At 43.9% G+C, this 16,836-nt stretch overlaps 1 long non-coding RNA gene across 1 annotated transcript in view; it reads right to left on the minus strand.

The window, feature by feature from the left end:
* Positions 1 to 3,320: 3,320 nt before the first annotated feature.
* The window catches only part of LOC115404313 (uncharacterized), a 15,285-nt gene continuing 1,769 nt past the window's right edge, over positions 3,321 to 16,836 (minus strand). Inside the window, exons 2-3 of the long non-coding RNA XR_003933330.1 lie at positions 7,718 to 7,722; positions 3,321 to 3,404 (exon numbers count right to left, since the gene is read on the minus strand). This is a non-coding gene — a long non-coding RNA (uncharacterized LOC115404313). The remainder of the gene's footprint in view (positions 3,405 to 7,717; positions 7,723 to 16,836) is intronic.

The raw sequence follows: 16,836 nt of genomic DNA on the forward strand, positions 1-16,836 counted from the left end.
TCAAATCAATCACTTTTTTAATCCAACAATCAGCCAACCACCAGGGGGCGACCTGAGCCGTGTAGCTCCTGCTGCCTTCAGGGACACTCCGTAAAAGTAGCTGCTGATGGACGCCACTGCGGTGTCTCAGTCAGCTGTTAGCTTAGCTATTAGCCACTAGCTGGCTTTGAACGATTCCTTCATGCTCAAACATCAGTCGATGGAACGCATCTCAGCTTCTGTACCGGTGGAAAGAAGATGTAAACGCTGAGCGTCTCGGACAGAACGGGAAAAGCTGTTATTGACGGACAGTTCAGGATGTGAGCGGCGTAGCAGCGGCTTGGAGAGAAAGAGGGAATCATTGTTTTGGTAGGTTTCATTTCTGGGTTTAGCGTGACTGTTTACTGTTCTCTTGTTGTTTTATCTTCATCTTGTTGTTCAGTGATCATCGTGTTGCTCTCAGGGGTTAGAATGCAGCAAGTGACGGTCGCTCAGCTGTGAGGCGTTCAGGTTCCAAAGTCATAATCCGGCTCTTTTCAGAACAGAGGTCTGGTCAAACGTTTGTAAAAACTCACAGTCGGCGCGTCTATATGTTCGTTTCTAAGGGAAAGCGATCGTTCACAACATTGACATGGTTCTAAATAGTTGTTTAGATTCTAATTAAAACATCTTCAATTATGTGCGCATGCACACCAGACTTCGCTGAAGTGCTGAAGACGCACATCTTCAATTTGACACTTGTTTGTTTAAAAAAAAAAGTGCAATAAAAAGGTATGTTTTACATAACATAATGAATAATCGTGATGAATTATCGTGATTACAATATTGACAAAAATAATCGTGATTATCATTTTGGCCATAATCGTGCAGCCCTACACTCAACCTTACTGGAGAATAAACACACGGTGAGCTCGGTGCAGCGCACTCACTCGTGCTCTCTGTTCACCAGACGAGGTGCCACTCCTCTTTATTTTTCAGTGACAAACCGGAAACCACAACTAAACAACACATCCCTCGAAGATTGTCTATTGCAACACAATGACAGATATCGCACTCTAACAGGGGTGCGTGCGTCCGCTCGAGGGCCCGGGGTAATGCGTGTGTTAATGCGTTTGTGCGCGCACGTGTTGGGATCCTCTCGCGGGCCGGATTGGACGGTTTGGCGGGCCACATGTGGCCCGCGGGCCGCTAATTGCTGACCCCTGCTATAGTACCTCAAATGGAGTGACCTGCACCGTCTTCAGATCTGAATCCCATAGAAAACCTCTGGGATCAGCTGGGTGGCCATGTGGAGACTCATCTGTACCCCAGAACCTCAAAAACCTGAGAGATACCCATCAGGAAGAGGGGGGCGCCTGGCATCAGCAGACATTACTGCTGCTAATCACCATTTCATGCCTCTATCTACGTAAATGCACCGCTTTCGTGATCTAATATCACTTCAACATGAACTTTTTCCTTTTCACAGAAATTTCAGCCAAAAGCCAGCTATCCCAAACTTTTGATGACTAGCATATTTTAAAGAAGAGACAAAAGAAGCAATGTGTTAATTTTACGAATGGAAAAAGAAAATACAGATATATACAAATATCTGATGGAAATAAAGTCATCGAAAAAATGTTCTCATAATTCAAATGAAATATAGATTCTAATAAAAATATGCCTGCCTCATATCCGTCATAATCAGTCAATATTTTCCCAGTAAAATATTATTAAATCTCTAAAATACATGAGAATTTAATCCAAAGTTGACAGGTTCAGTGGGTTTTTGTGTGAGTTTAGCAAATTAGCAAAGTCATGTTGCTCAAGCCTTATCGGTTTATAACTGGAGGTAAATGCCAGCTGACCCTTGACAAATATTAATCAATCAGTGCAACACATTCCAACCCAGGCCATGTTCATTTTGAAGACTGGATGAAAACAAAGCCTACTCATTGTCGTTACACCCTCCCTGCAGTGGAGACACAACAGCACCACCTGCTGGATATTTGAATAACTGCATCACAGCCCTGCGTGCACCTCTCCTGAATCAACAGTCATTTATTGTCATCATGCATTTTTAAGTCAAGGCATTACAACAGCAAAGCTATAGTACAAGCTATACAAACAGCTCTATTTAAAATGATTACCTGATCATAGTTTTCTTCGTTTGTTTCTCTTTTATTCATCAGATGGACCAACTGTCAAATTCACACTAATGAGCAATACTGCAAACTCACAGTAAACTACTGCCTAATAATTGTATCACGTTCACAGTGGCCATAGTTACTTGGCGTTTTTGATTCACAATTAGTTCATTACTAATTAAGCAGTTCAGAATTAAAGTGTTCATATTCATGCTTACATGGCAAACAGGGGCCTAATTCCACTTTAACTCTGGAGGATGGGAAGATTTCTGATTAGACAGCAGGACAGAAAAAGGATTTCTGCAGCTGTGAGAGGCTTCGAACTGATCTGATTCCACCAACAACATGGGAAAGATAATGACCTGCTGCAATTGGGCCATCTGCTTGTTCAAGATCATGTGTGTGATGAACGAAGTGAGGCTGGAGCTGAAAACAGCTCGGTGAAATGTAATGTCAGATGAGAGTCCCAGTCCTCCACACTGTCCCTCTTCAGGGTCACCAGAATGAGTCCCAAACAACAACAGCTGCCACGGACTGAGGGTGATGGTGGCCTCACCTGGGTGATTCTGTAACAGTGGAGCAGGTATTGTTGAGCAGCTGTGGTTTCTTTTTTTTTCTTTTTTTTTTTAGTGTGACAAACAAAAGAAAAACATTTTGCTCCGACTTCACATGAGCTGGAGTTTCAACATCTGCAACAGGAACACCGAGTAACCAGGTCTCAGGAGCTGATACTGCTAATATAAAATCAACTTCTGCCTCTCCAGTTCATGAAGACATGTTCCAGCCACCGGAGGGCTCACAAGCTTATTCCATTCTGCATTAAATTAAATGATGGATGATGAACCAGCTGTGACTTCTCTGAACTGAACACAGGAATCCTCGAACAAAGTAAATAGTGTCAGAGTTGGTGTGGCGAAGAAAAAAGGCCTAAACTGTTCCGACACGGATCAAAACTCAGCCTAAAATTTGACAGTGACGACTGAGCTGTAGTCTTTCCCTGACAGAAATAACATCAAAAGAGCCGTTAATATCATGAGACATTTATTTCTTTAAAAATTTAATTCAGTGATGGTTTAATTGATCAACACTACTGAGAGATTTCAAGTCCAACTTTTCTGAAATGCTGTTAGTGCACATGCACATCACATCTGTTAAATTTATAGTTATTCTGCACATGCTCAGTAGATGGACAATAACATCTTCCACCAGAGTACCATGACTTCCAGTCCAGATTCTGCTGGACTTGGTAGTTTTGGAGTTGACAGTCACCATAATAACAATGCGACTTGGTGGTCTGTCCTGAATGCTCATTTTCTCCCGTTGTTATGTTTAGGGCTTAATATTCTCTGTACACGTTTGTTTGGTTTCACTAAAAATAACAACCAAGTGCTAAAATTAACTAACAATTTAAAAGGCAGGGTTGGAGGGATAGGTAAAGTCTTTTAGAGTGGAGTCCACACCTCAGGATCTCAGGGTAAGTTATGTAAAGATTGCTGTGATGAGATGGTTTCAATAGTATTGCCTTGTTTACTCACTTCTCATCATTGATCTTGTCTTAATGCTGTTTCTAGTTTAAGGAAAATCAAGACTGAATCTTCTCATTCACGCTGCAGGCTGTCAGGTTATGAAATGTTCATGTCAGTTTAACAATACAACGCCGACCTGATGCTGATACAGTCTGGCAGCAGCGTCGACAAGCATTTGTTCAGCTCTGTGCAACAATCTGAAGTTATCATTACAGCGAAACAGGAATCCAGAGGTCATGTGGGGCTTTTCGTTAACCGTTAACTCTGATAATACTGGGTGCAGCAGTATGTACTGTAATTCTGTTTTACGTTCTGCAGAACAGTCACAGCTGTGGCTAACTCATTTTTGTTGGGGGCTCACATACATCCCAAAATTATCTGGAAGTGGGTTGGACTGATAAAATAGTTCCACAATAACTTGAAACTTAAAATTCTAAGTTGTAGCAAACAGTTTATGTGATGAAAATGTCAATATTTTTGCAAAAGTAAACAATCAGTACCAAAAATCACTCATATCTCAACATAAATCCAATTTTCATGAACTCTTCTGGTGCAAAATACAGTGAAATGTCCACAGCACTTCTCTGACAGTTGTAATATTTGGCCTGTTTTTACAAACTCACCCTGACAGCATGGCACTGAACCTCGTTTGCAGTGATGGGAGTGATTATGTTAATATAAACTGTGTTACTGTCTTTAGTATAGACTAATCTACTTTGTTTTTCCAGTGTTACAACACCATTACTGACAATAATACGAGTTGCAGTTCTGTTTCTATAATCACTGCTTTCAGCTGGTTTTTCCTCCCCTGGGGTCCAGCTGAGCCCTGGAGCAGGAAGTTTGTGTTCAGAAAGAAGGAACTGTATTGGTGCAAAGTGAGTCACGTGATGTGACGGAGATACAGCCATAGAGAGCCCTGGCCATTCAAAGGAAGTTTTTAAATGTGCATACAGATATCTATGGACATACATCTATTGTTTTATTACTATTTTCCAAACGTAGACATACTAACTGGACAAACAAGCACACACACTCACATTCACTTCAGTGGTCACATTTAAGTTTTAGAGTTGACAGTCAGTGTAAAATCAATCCAACTTAGTCATCTATTCATTCAAATGTCCTTTTACTCCCCAAGTTAATTTGACAGTGTATTGTTCTCTGTGCCTTAGATGTGTGTGGTTTGATTACAGAACAAACACTGCCACCTTGTGGACTGACCTGCTAACTACACTGAGTTCAGCGCTGTGGTTTCTGGAGAAATCACATCATTTCCAAACCATTGCCGTTTAAACAAAAAGCTTTTCTGTAATGAAAGTAATGCATTTTCACTTTAGATGTGGTTTAAATGAGGCCAAAGACCTTCTGTTGGCTGTCAGACATTGTAATTAACTCACTGTTTAAACTCTGTGAAGGAGTTAAGCTCATAAAATAACTACAACCGTTATTTTATCAGGTTTTGACATTTCTAAGTGGCTGTAATATTAAGATTTGAACCCATTTCTTGTTTCATATAAGAGTATTTTACTTCTTAGAGAGATCAGAAAAAGAAGATTCAAACAGACCGAGCTGTAAGGGTGGGACTGCTACACACACGGTGTGTTTGACAGTCAGTGAAGAGGGAAAGAGCGAGGTGTGACACCACAAGAAGCAGTACAACGGTATTTTTACAGGGGAAAAAGGCTGTGATGGTAGAAAGGGGAAGGAGATAAGGGAAATGAATTTGGAGGATAAATCAGATGAAGGACAAGGGAAACGAGAAATATACTGACAGGAGGAGAGCAAGTATTTAAATTTAGAGCAAAATTGTCTGTGTTAGGAAATTATTAATCATATCAATGGTTTGACTGTAATAAACTGCATGAACAGTAGCCTAAGTCTCAAACCAGTGGGCAGTCAGTCAGTCAAAACATAAATAAACAAATAAATAAACAAACAAACAAGTAAATCAATAAATAAATAAAAATTGAGGCACATTTCACTTTGTTACAGCACATTGACAGCTGCTTTCATGTAGTCACAGAGTTATTAGGAAATATAGAGCCTGTATGTTAATCAGGGTGTTATTCAGAATCGGAATGTCTGTATTAATGTTAATTATGAAAGTTTATCCACCATCGTGAAACTGGGATTTTGATATTAGGATGAAACAATAAACGGAACACATTTAAAAAAAAATAATAAAAAAAACACAGCAAATGCTGTCTAACCTATACATAAATCTTCCCCACAGTCATGACTTTCTGATTAAAGCCAATGTTACTGAAGCAACAGGTTCATGGTGTTTCATCCCGTGTTTAATTTGCCCCATTACATCCCTTATGGGGCCCTTATGGGCTTTCCATCTGGGGGCCCATGTTAAGTGACCCATATGGGACCCATATAATCTGCCTACTTCTATCCCATGTCCACTTAGCCGACTCAGATCCCCTATGGGGCCCATATAGGCTTCCTATATAGGACCCATGTTACTGAAACCATATGGGGCCCAGACAATTTGTCCAGTTCAAGCCCATACCCACTTGGTACCCATGTTGCCCCTTTACAACCCATATGGGGCCCACATGCACATGTTGGCTGGGTGTCTCTTTGTACTTTATACATGTTGAAAGTATCAGTGTGCAGTCGGGCTGCAAAGTGTTCAGTGTTATTTAGTTTAGTTTATTCGTTTATTTGATCAGGGACAATGCCCAGTAAAACATTAATCCACTAAAGGAAAATATGCATGTGCCAGGTAATAGCAAAGATGCTAATTTCCACCTGTAGTCCCTGGACAGGTTGATGTTGTCAATAAAATACAAACTATTAAAATTTACAAAAGTAAAACATCAACAATCAATCATTTTTAAATACAAATATTTGTATATACAAATGCAGGACCAGTTCAATGTGCTTGCACACAGCCTCATTCATAGGATGAGATGGTCTTGGTTCTGGTCCTGGTCTGTGTCTGTCCTCCTCCTCGGGTTCATGGAGGTTTCAGTTTTTCAGTTCTTCTCCTGTCGCAGCCGTGCACAAACCTGGCTGCTGTGTTTGCACACTGCTGTACTTCCCTAAGCAGGTATGGCAGTTGTGCAGTTGAGCAGTTGTGCACTCTGTAAATATGTACAGTATATCTGTTCTGAAACACAAAGATATGAAAGTTCACTGCAGTGTGGGCTTAGAGGTGACATGAAATCCGCTGCAGTCTTGTTTCTGGTGATAAACTGCCTGTCCAGGTGTCATGGTAAGTTCTGTTAAAAAAAAAAAAAAAAAAAAAAAAAAAAAACATACTGAAGAAAGTGTTAAAGCTACTGCCGCTGAAATGGAGTTTGTCTGAGGTGTTTTTCTCTCCACAGGCTGGGCTTGCGACCTGGGTCCACAGCACTCTGGTGCGACACAGATCGATGCTGGACAGGGACAAGTTGTGATGACAAACGACAATTCTGAAGTGTTTTTTCTGAGTGGATCGACGTGGGCCAGACTGGGTTCAGTCCCCATCAAACACGTCTCAGTGGGATCTGCAGGAATCTGGGGAGTCGACAGTTCAGAAAAAGTCTACAAATATGTAGCTGGTGACTTCATTCTAATGAGTGGTAAATACGTGATACTCTTTTGTGTCTTTCCCTTCCACTCACAGCACAATGGGAACAGTTTTGCAGAGATGATGTCCTTCTGTGTGTCCACAGGCCAGAGCTTGATTCAGCTGGATGCAGGAGGTGAAGGCCAGGTGGTCGGAGTCAACAGCTCTGCTTCCACTCACTGTCTGAAGAGTGGCTTTGCTTCAGCCTTCAACCAAGTTGGGTCTCTGAGCTGGGACAGTATTGGGATGACACTGCTTTATATTAGCTGTAGCTCACATGGATGCTGGACAGTGATGCCATCCCACAAAATCTTCTTTATGGTAAATCCTTTGTTCATTATTGGTTAAGCAGTGAATTCCTTCATTATTACTAATATTTATTTTATTTATTTTATTAAAGATTGGATCCCCATTAGCTGTCACCAGGGTGACAACTAATCTTCCTGGGGTTCATAACTACATACAACAATTATAAATAAGAACATGAGCAAAGTACATAAAACAGTGAGCAGAATGGATGAAACAACTACTCATGAAACGCAGTGCATGAAGACCATTAAACAATTGAATAAGAAAAAGAAGTAAAATAAATATACACACACAATTAAATAAAAGACCAGAAAACCAGATGGAACAAGACAATGATACAAACGAAACATACAACAAGAACTAAGAATGCACCTACAATGCAATCACGCTTTGAGGATTTTCATGACCATAGTTTTAAAAGCTTTTATGTTGTTCTCCTTTCTTACAGTAGAAGGTAGACTATTCCACATATTCGCTGCCCTGTACATCACCGTTCTTCGCATTGCCCCAGATTGAGCCTTTGGAAGTGATATGCAATCTGCCACATGGGATCTAGTCAAATGAGAGTGGCGATCATGAACATAGATAATTTTTTCATATAGAGGCCTAGGTTTCATTTTTATCCGTATATTCTGAAAAAAAGTTCCAAGATTCCTCTGTAATCTCTTCTCCACATGTAGCCATGACAAACACTGATGCATATAGTCAATGTGAGTCCGAAATGGGCAACGAAGAAATAGTCGTGCAGCTTTATTTTGCAGCACCTGTAGTTTATGAATATCTTTTTTTGTGGTACCCGACCATATGACTGAGCAATAATCCAGATGAGATAGAACTAAAGACTGGGTGACATATTTAACTGATGATTCTGTAATGAAATAAGCACATCGTCAAATGGCAGAAAGAGCTCTACCCATTTTTGTCACAATCTTTCCAATGTGACTAGTCCAGCTCAAGTGATCATCTATAGTTACGCCAAGGAGAACAAACTTTTGCACCTGCTCCAGGGGTATAGTATTTACGGTGAGGGACAAAAAGTTTCTGTTCTTAGATTGCTTCCTGGAGTCCAGAATCATGCACTTCGTTTTACTAACATTTAAAGCTAGTCTGTTAGACTCTACCCATTCAGATACATGGTCTAAATCACTTTGAAGCACATTATTCAAAATTTGCAGGTTCTCTGAACCGTAATATATAGTTGAGTCATCAGCGTACATGGCTACATGGGATCTATCTAACATGAAAGGCAGATCGTTAGTAAAAATTGAAAAACACAGAGGACCAAGGCAGCTACCCTGAGGAACACCACATTCTAGCTTCAGCACAGAAGAAAAACTACCATTGAAGTATACTGACTGTGATCTATTTGTTAAATAGCTGTTAAACCACTTAAGAGAACAAGCAGAAAAGCCATAAGCAGACAGTTTATTCAGCAATAAGTTGTGATCTATCACGTCAAAGGCAGCGCTGAAATCTAAGAACACAGCACCAACATAACTTTTTGCATCAAGTTCACCTAGCCAATCGTCTGTCATATGGACAAGTGCAGTAGAGGTAGAATGGCTCTCTTTAAAGGCATGCTGAGAATCAGATGTGATATTAAAATTCATAAAATATTGTGATATTTGTCCAAATATGAACTTTTCCATAATCTTGCTCAAAACGGGCAATATACTAATGGGTCTGCTATTAGTGCCACTAAGAGCCGGCTTATTATCCTTAGGTAGGGGGATGACTTTAGCCAATTTCCAAATATTGGGGAACAAGCATTCTTTTAAACTCAAATTAAAAATGTGACAAACAGGCTTGGCAATATATTTCACCATTAATGAGATCATTTTCCCATCTAAGTAGTCCAGCCCAAATTGTTTGCTATTCTTTACTGATTTCAATAGTTTTTCTACTTCTTGCGGGTCTATAGGATCAAAAGAAAATGTACAATTTTTACCTTTCATTATTACATTTTTAATTACTTCAATAGAATAGCTGCCACTTAGATCATTATTTGTTTTACTTTATTGATAAAAAAGTTATTAAAGTAGTTTGCTATCTCAATTGGTTTAGTTATATACTTTCCTTCAGTTTCAATAGTAGCAGAATCATGGCTTTTAGATCTTCCCAGTAAGTTATTAATAACATGCCAAAGTTGCTTTCCGTCATGTTTTGCATTATTAATTTTAGTGACGTAATAAGCTTATTTTAGTTGTTTGTTCTTTTTAGTTACAGAATTTCTGAGTTTACGATATTTATCCCATGTACCGGGATCATTACTTTCAACGGCTGCCCGTTTTAACTCATCCCTTTGGGCCGTGCAAGTTTTTAAGTCTATATTTAGCCATGGTGCCATTGTCTTTTTAATATTTATTTTCCTAAGAGGTGCATGTTTATCAGTCACTTTTTGGATCATATCATTAAAAACTTCAAGCGCAGCACTAGTACCATTCTCAGAAAACACAGCCTGCCAAGTCAACGCCTTTATATCAGAAATAAAATTTTCTGGAATAAAATATTTATAGGACCTTTGCAATAAAACTCGGGGGTTACCCTTAGGTGCCTTAACTTTCCTACAAAAGGTGATAATGTTGTGATCACTAAAACCAATCGGGAGGGAAGCGACATCAGTGCAAAATTCACCAACGTTAGTGTATACATGATCAATGCATGAAGTGGACGTTCCACCAGATGATCTAGCAGAAATTCTAGTTGGCACATTGACAATTTGAGTTAGATTACAGCTTGTCAGGATAGTAATCAATCTGTCTTTTAGAGCAGAGGGAGTGAACCAATCTATGTTAAAATCACCCATTAGATATATTTCACCTGGTCTGTCAGAAACATTCATCAGCACTTGACACAAGTCTTCAGTGTACTGAACAGCAGCGCCTGGAGGTCGGTAGCAGCTGCCAATCACCATTGGTTTACGATGAGGAAGTTGAACTTGTAACCACAGCAATTCAAGAGATGGGAGCATCAAGTCATGTCTAATTTTAACAGCAATATTATTTTGGACATAGATGGCTACTCCCCCTCCTCTCCTATTTCTGTCTTTCCTATAGACACTAAACCCTGATATGGCTATCTCAGAGTCCTCAATTGTGTCATCTAAGTGCGTCTCAGATAATGCAATAATGCTAAAATGATGTAAGTCAATTAATCTAGACAGCTCAAATACCTTGGGTGTTAAACTACATATGTTTAAATGAGCGATTAATAACCCTTTTTTAGAAAAAGCCATAAGATCTTAAAAAGCAAATATAAAACCAAAGATAAAAACTTGGTGTTACGGCTGCTGCCGTATTGTTTGTGGCTTGTGTTGTGTGCGTGTGTGTGCACGTGCAGGTGTGGCTGTTTCTCTCCCTCTGCTTCACCTTCAGGCTCTCAGGCATGGAGTTGATTATTGAATAATTGACTGGAGCACCAGACCATTTCAGAGAGCACGCCATCCTCCAATCACGAGTGGCCATGGGAGGAGCCCCACTCTTCAAAAGCCTGGTGGGAGGATTATTCTGGAGAGGCTGTGTCTGATCAGTGACCTGTCTCTCCTTGTTCGTCTGGCTCAGCTGTAGAAAACTGATCTCTGTGTTCGGCCTTGAGTTTTGTTGAACTGCCTGTGCAGTTGTGTGGCCGTTTAGTTAGTGTTTGTTCTGTTTGATTATTAGTTAGGGATCACTGTTTGGAGTAGTGTTTGGTTCTTTCTACTTTGTGTTGAGTTTTGATTTGTGGTGTTCCTTAGTTTGTATCCTGCCCTTGCCCTTTTTATTTATTAAACACCTCTATTTACCTGCAACATCTGGGTTTATGTTACTTCCTTCCTCCTTTAAGAGCCCTGGTCGTAACACTTGGGTATCAGCCATTAAGAAGATATTTACATAGATCGACAGATCAGGTGTCACTGGGGGGCTTCGGAGTGCTGGTTCGAGGGTGAATGACGAGCTGATCATACTTCAGGAAGGCGATGTCACCACGCTCACGTGCAGCACGCATTTTTGGCAGTAACTCTTTCCTTCTCTGACGAACAGCCTCGGTGAAGTCCTCATTGATGAATATTTTAGATCCTTTGAGACACTTGGCTTTCTGTAGGACATCCACCTTGTCCTTGTATTTCTGGAACTTCACCAAGATAGATCTTGGTCTGTCCTTCACATCCCTCAGTTTCCCAGTCCTGAACGCACGTTCGATCTCTGGGTTCCCCTGGATATTGAGCTTTTCAGCTATGATACTTTTCACCTTCCTTTCAGAGTCAGCCCATGATTCACCAGGTGTTTCCTCAATCCCGTCAAACAATAAGTTATTTTGTTTTGACAGGCCCTCCAGGTATTCCATCTTGTCAGTGACTGTCAGCAGACTGTCACATATTTTCATAAAGTCTCCCTGTAAGGAATTATGGTTTTCAGAAGTCTTAGCTGTAGCAACTTTAATGTCATCAACCTCTTTCTGGGTGTACTGGAGACTCGTTTTAATTTCTTGCAGTTCTCTGGACAGTGCATCCAGTCTTGTATTGGAGGTATCGAGTATTAATTTCACAAAGCCCTTGAAATTATCGTGTTGTTGCTGCAATAGTGAAGTGAACATGTCTTTTTGTTGTTGTAAAAGATCTGTAACCTGGGAGAGTGACACAAAGTCCTCATCCTGTTTTGTATCATGTTTAGACTTAGGTGGCATGCTAGTGCTGGTCCGGAAAGAAGAAGAAGAAGAAGATGATACTGGTGCTGGCACTGATCACAGTGGCAAAATTAGCATAGCACTTGGAGCTGCAGACCTCTGAGGCGTGGGCACGTCCCTGCTCCTATCCGGGCAGTTGGAATGCAGGCTCGTGATAGCTTAGCTGGCGATAGCTTAGCCTCCGTTAGCTTGGCCCGATGATGTAGTCGTCAGCCGCCGCTAGCTTCGAATCGCTAGCAGAGGGTAGTGAGGGCCCGCCGCTTCTCGCAGTCAGTCGCCGCAACTTCAAGTCGCTAGCAGAAGGTGGTGAGGGCCCGCCGATCTTGCAGACAGCCGCCTCAAGCTTCGGATCGGCAGCGGATAGTAGCGAGGGTCCAGGATCCTGCCGTTGTCTGCCGCTAGCTTCGGATCGCTAGCGGATACTAGTGAGGACCACCCGCTTGTTGCAGTCAGCCGCCGCTAACTTCGGGTCCCTAGCAGATGGTAGTGAGGACCCACCGATCATGTAATCAGCCGCCACGAGCTTCAGGTCGCTAGCGGACGGCAGCAAAGGCCCGCTGAGCCCGTTGTAATTAGGGATGGGAATCGAGAACCGATTCTTCTGTGGAACCGGTTCCTCATGTCTCGATTCCAAGGAATCGTTTGGCTGTCTCCTTAACGATTCCGCTATCGATTCCACTGTGTGCATGACGACGTATCATGCGTGGAGCGCATGGACTCGCACAGCGCGGCTGTGGTACGTTCTGGCGCTGCAACAGAGCCGCGGACCGAAAACTTTCAGCAGGGATCCTTTTTTCCCTCACACCGGAGCCCTGCTGCTTCAATCTAAACAGAAACAAGTCGGGTGCCAGATGGAAACTAGTTACGTGTTCCAAAATCTGTGATTTCAAAATAAAATCTGTGTCACGTTTTTGCCATAACATTGTTTTTTTGTAATTCTTCTGGTAGAATATATAACAAACAACGCAATCTAATCATTATATGTATTAGAAGAATGAAAAATGTTGTACTTACTCAATGTAGGAAAGTCAAACGACACCAAAATTGCACAAAACAAAGCTCCATGACCTGCTGGCTGTGTTGCCAGATTGGGCGGGTCTCTGCACAATCAAGCTTCTTTTGAACCCGAGGTGGGTTGATGGAATGGTTACGTGTTTTTTTAAAATGCAAATCCGGTTTTTACGGGTTTAACATGCATTCTCTACAGAGATGGAGGTTTGAACTGCTTTCTATTGTTGGACGGTTTTAATATATTTGGGACAGATCTGGCAACCTCCATCAGCTGACAGCAGACACAGTGTGAGTGACAGAGATGTGGAGCTGGACCAGATATGCAAGGGCATCCAGTGTGAGGCTGGTGTAATTTGGTTTTGAACTTTCCAGCCTGGCGTCAGGAAGAAGCTCCAGAGTTTGGCTGCATTTCACACGAAAAGATGAAACCGGGGCGACTGCACCTTGCAAAGTTTTCATGACATGGATATTTTTTTCTTCTGTTCAGGATGAAGATATTGAAGAGTTAATGCAAACACCCCATTTGTATTATTTCATTTCTCACTCAATGAGAATCGATAAGAGAATTGATAAGGAATCGTATCGATAAGCAGAATCGATCATGGAATCAGAATCGCTAAATTCTTAACAATTCCCATCCCTAGTCGTAATTCTCCGCCAACTTCGGGTCGCTGAAGGTAGACAGGGGTAGCGTACAGGGGTAAACGGCTAGCCTCAGGTGTGCTCGCTCTGCGCTCTGCTCACAATGAAAAAAAATATACTGCTTTAACTTTTTTGCACAACACAATAGAGGCAGAAAACACCTGTTGTTAAAAAGTTACCTTTTACTTTTACTCAATGTAAGAGTCAGTTCATGGGGAATTCATATAAAGAATAATTTAGATTTAAAATGTTTAAAAAATGCTTCATTTCATGTTTGAGAAATTCATGATGATTGTGATATGTCAAAGAATGCATAATTTAATTAATATAGAAAGAGAAATTTATTGTGAAATGTGATTTTGGCTTTCATTAGGTATTACGTCATTTGATACTGACGTCGCCCGGTATGGCGCAGCCGGGGCCCCACCCTGGAGCCAGGCCTGGGGTTGGGGCTCGCAAGCGAGCGCCTGGTGGTCGGGCCTTTGCCCATGGGGCCCGGCCGGGCTCAGCCCGAAGGGGCGACGTGGGCCAACCCTCCGGTGGACCCACCACCCGCCGAGGGAATCGTAGGGGCTGGGTGCAATGTGGATTGGGTGGCAGCTGACGGCAGGGTGCCCGGCGACCCGATCCTCAGACACAGAGACTAGCTCTAGGGACATGGAATGTCACCTCGTTGGGGGGGGAAGGAGCCCGAGCTTGTAAGGGAGGTTGAGAGATACCGGCTAGATATAGTCGGGCTCACCTCCACACACAGCCTGGGCTCGGGAACCCAACCTCTCGAGAAGGGCTGGACTCTCCACTTCTCTGGCGTTGCCCGCGGTGAGAGGCGGCGGGCTGGTGTGGGTTTGCTTATAGCCCCGCAGCTCAGCCGCCATGTGTTGGAGTTCACCCCAGTGAACGAGAGGGTCGCATCCCTGTGCCTTCGGGTCGGGGATAGGTGCCTCACTGTTGTTTCGGCTTATGGGCCGAACAGCAGTGCAGAGTACCCGGCCTTCTTGGAGTCCCTGGGAGGGGTGCTAGACAGTGCTCCGACTGGGGACTCCATTGTTCTACTGGGGGACTTCAACGCCCACGTGGGCAGCGACAGTGAGACCTGGAAGGGGGTGATTGGATCGCATGGCCTCTCTGATCTGAACCTGAGTGGTGTTCTGTTATTGGACTTCTGTGCTAGTCACAGTTTGTCCATAACGAACACCATGTTCGAGCACAGGGGTGTCCATAAGTGCACTTGGCACCAGGACACCCTAGGGCGGAGGTCGATGATCGACTTTGTTGTCGTGTCATCTGACCTTCGGCCGCGTGTTTTGGACACTCGGGCAAAGAGAGGAGCAGAGCTGTCGACCGATCACCACCTGGTGGTGAGTTGGATTCGCTAGCGGAGGAGAAAACCAGACAGACTTGGCAGACCCAAACGCATTGTGAGGGTCTGTTGGGAACGTCTGGTGGAACCCTCTGTCAGCATGGTTTTCAACTCCCACCTCCGGGAGAGCTTCTCTCATGTCCCGAGGGAGGTTGGAGACATTGAGTCCGAGTGGACCATGTTCTCCACCTCCATTGTCGAAGCAGCTGCTCGGAGCTGTGGTCGTAAGGTCTCTGGTGCCTGTCGTGGTGGCAACCCCCGAACCCGGTGGTGGACACCGGAGGTGAGGGCTGCCGTCAAGCTGAAGAAGGAGTCCTATCGAGCCTTGCTGGCTCATGGGACTCCCGAAGCAGCTGACGGGTACCGGCAGGCCAAGCAAACTGCAGCCCAAGCGGTTGTGGAGGCAAAAACTCGGGTCTGGGAGGAGCTCGGGGAGGCCATGGAGGAGGACTATCGGTCAGCCTCGAAGAAATTCTGGCAAACCGTCCGGCGCCTCAGGAGGGGAAAGCAGGTCTCCGCCAACACTGTTTACAGTGGAGGTGGGGAGTTGCTGACCTCAACTGGGGATATCACAGGACGGTGGAAGGAATACTTCGAGGACCTCCTCAATCCCGTCGCCACGTCTTCCGTGGAGGAAGCAGAGGCTGAGGTCTCAGAGGTGGACTCGTCCATCACCCAAGCTGAAGTCACCGAGGTGGTTGGTAAGCTCCTCGGTGGCAAGGCACCGGGGGTGGATGAGATTCGCCCTGAGTACCTCAAGTCTCTGGATGTGCAGAGACTGTCTTGGTTGACACGTCTCTGCAACATCGCGTGGCAGTCGGGGACGGTGCCTCTGGATTGGCAGACCGGGGTGGTGGTCCCCCTGTTTAAAAAGGGGGACCGGAGGGTGTGCTCCAACTATAGGGGGATCACACTCCTCAGTCTCCCCGGGAAAGTCTATTCCAGGGTACTGGAGAGGAGGATCCGACCGATAGTCGAACCTTGGATTCAGGAGGAACAATGCGGTTTTCGTCCTGGTCGTGGAACAGTGGACCAGCTCTATACCCTCCATAGGGTGCTCGAGGGTTCTTGGGAGTTTGCCCAACCAGTCCACATGTGTTTTGTGGACTTGGAGAAGGCATTCGACCGCGTCCCTCGTGGTGTCTTGTGGGGGGTGCTCCGGGAATACGGAGTCCGGGGCCCCCTGTTAAGGGCCGTCCGTTCCTTGTATGACCGGAGTAGGCGTCTGGTCCGCATTGCCGGCAGTAAGTCGGACCTGTTCCCGGTGCATGTTGGACTCCGGCAGGGCTGCCCTTTGTCACCGGTTCTGTTCATCATTTTTATGGACAGAATTTCTAGGTGCAGCCAGGGGTCGGAGGGGGTCCGGTTCGGGGACCACAGGATTTCATCTCTGCTTTTTGCAGATGATGTTGTCCTGTTGGCTTCATCGAACCCGGACCTACAGCATGCACTGGGGTGGTTCGCAGCCGAGTGTGAAGCGACAGGAATGAGGATCAGCACCTCCAAATCCGAGGCCATGGTCCTCGACTGGAACAAGGTGGCTTGCCCTCTCCAGGTAGGTAGAGAGACCCTAGCCCAGGTGGAGGAGTTTAAGTATCTTGGGGTCTTGTTCACGAGTGGGGGACGGATGGAGCGTGAGATTGACAGGCGGATCGGTGC

The sequence above is a fragment of the Salarias fasciatus genome, chromosome 17 (genome assembly GCF_902148845.1).
Source record: "Salarias fasciatus chromosome 17, fSalaFa1.1, whole genome shotgun sequence".
Classification (NCBI taxonomy): domain Eukaryota; kingdom Metazoa; phylum Chordata; class Actinopteri; order Blenniiformes; family Blenniidae; genus Salarias; species Salarias fasciatus.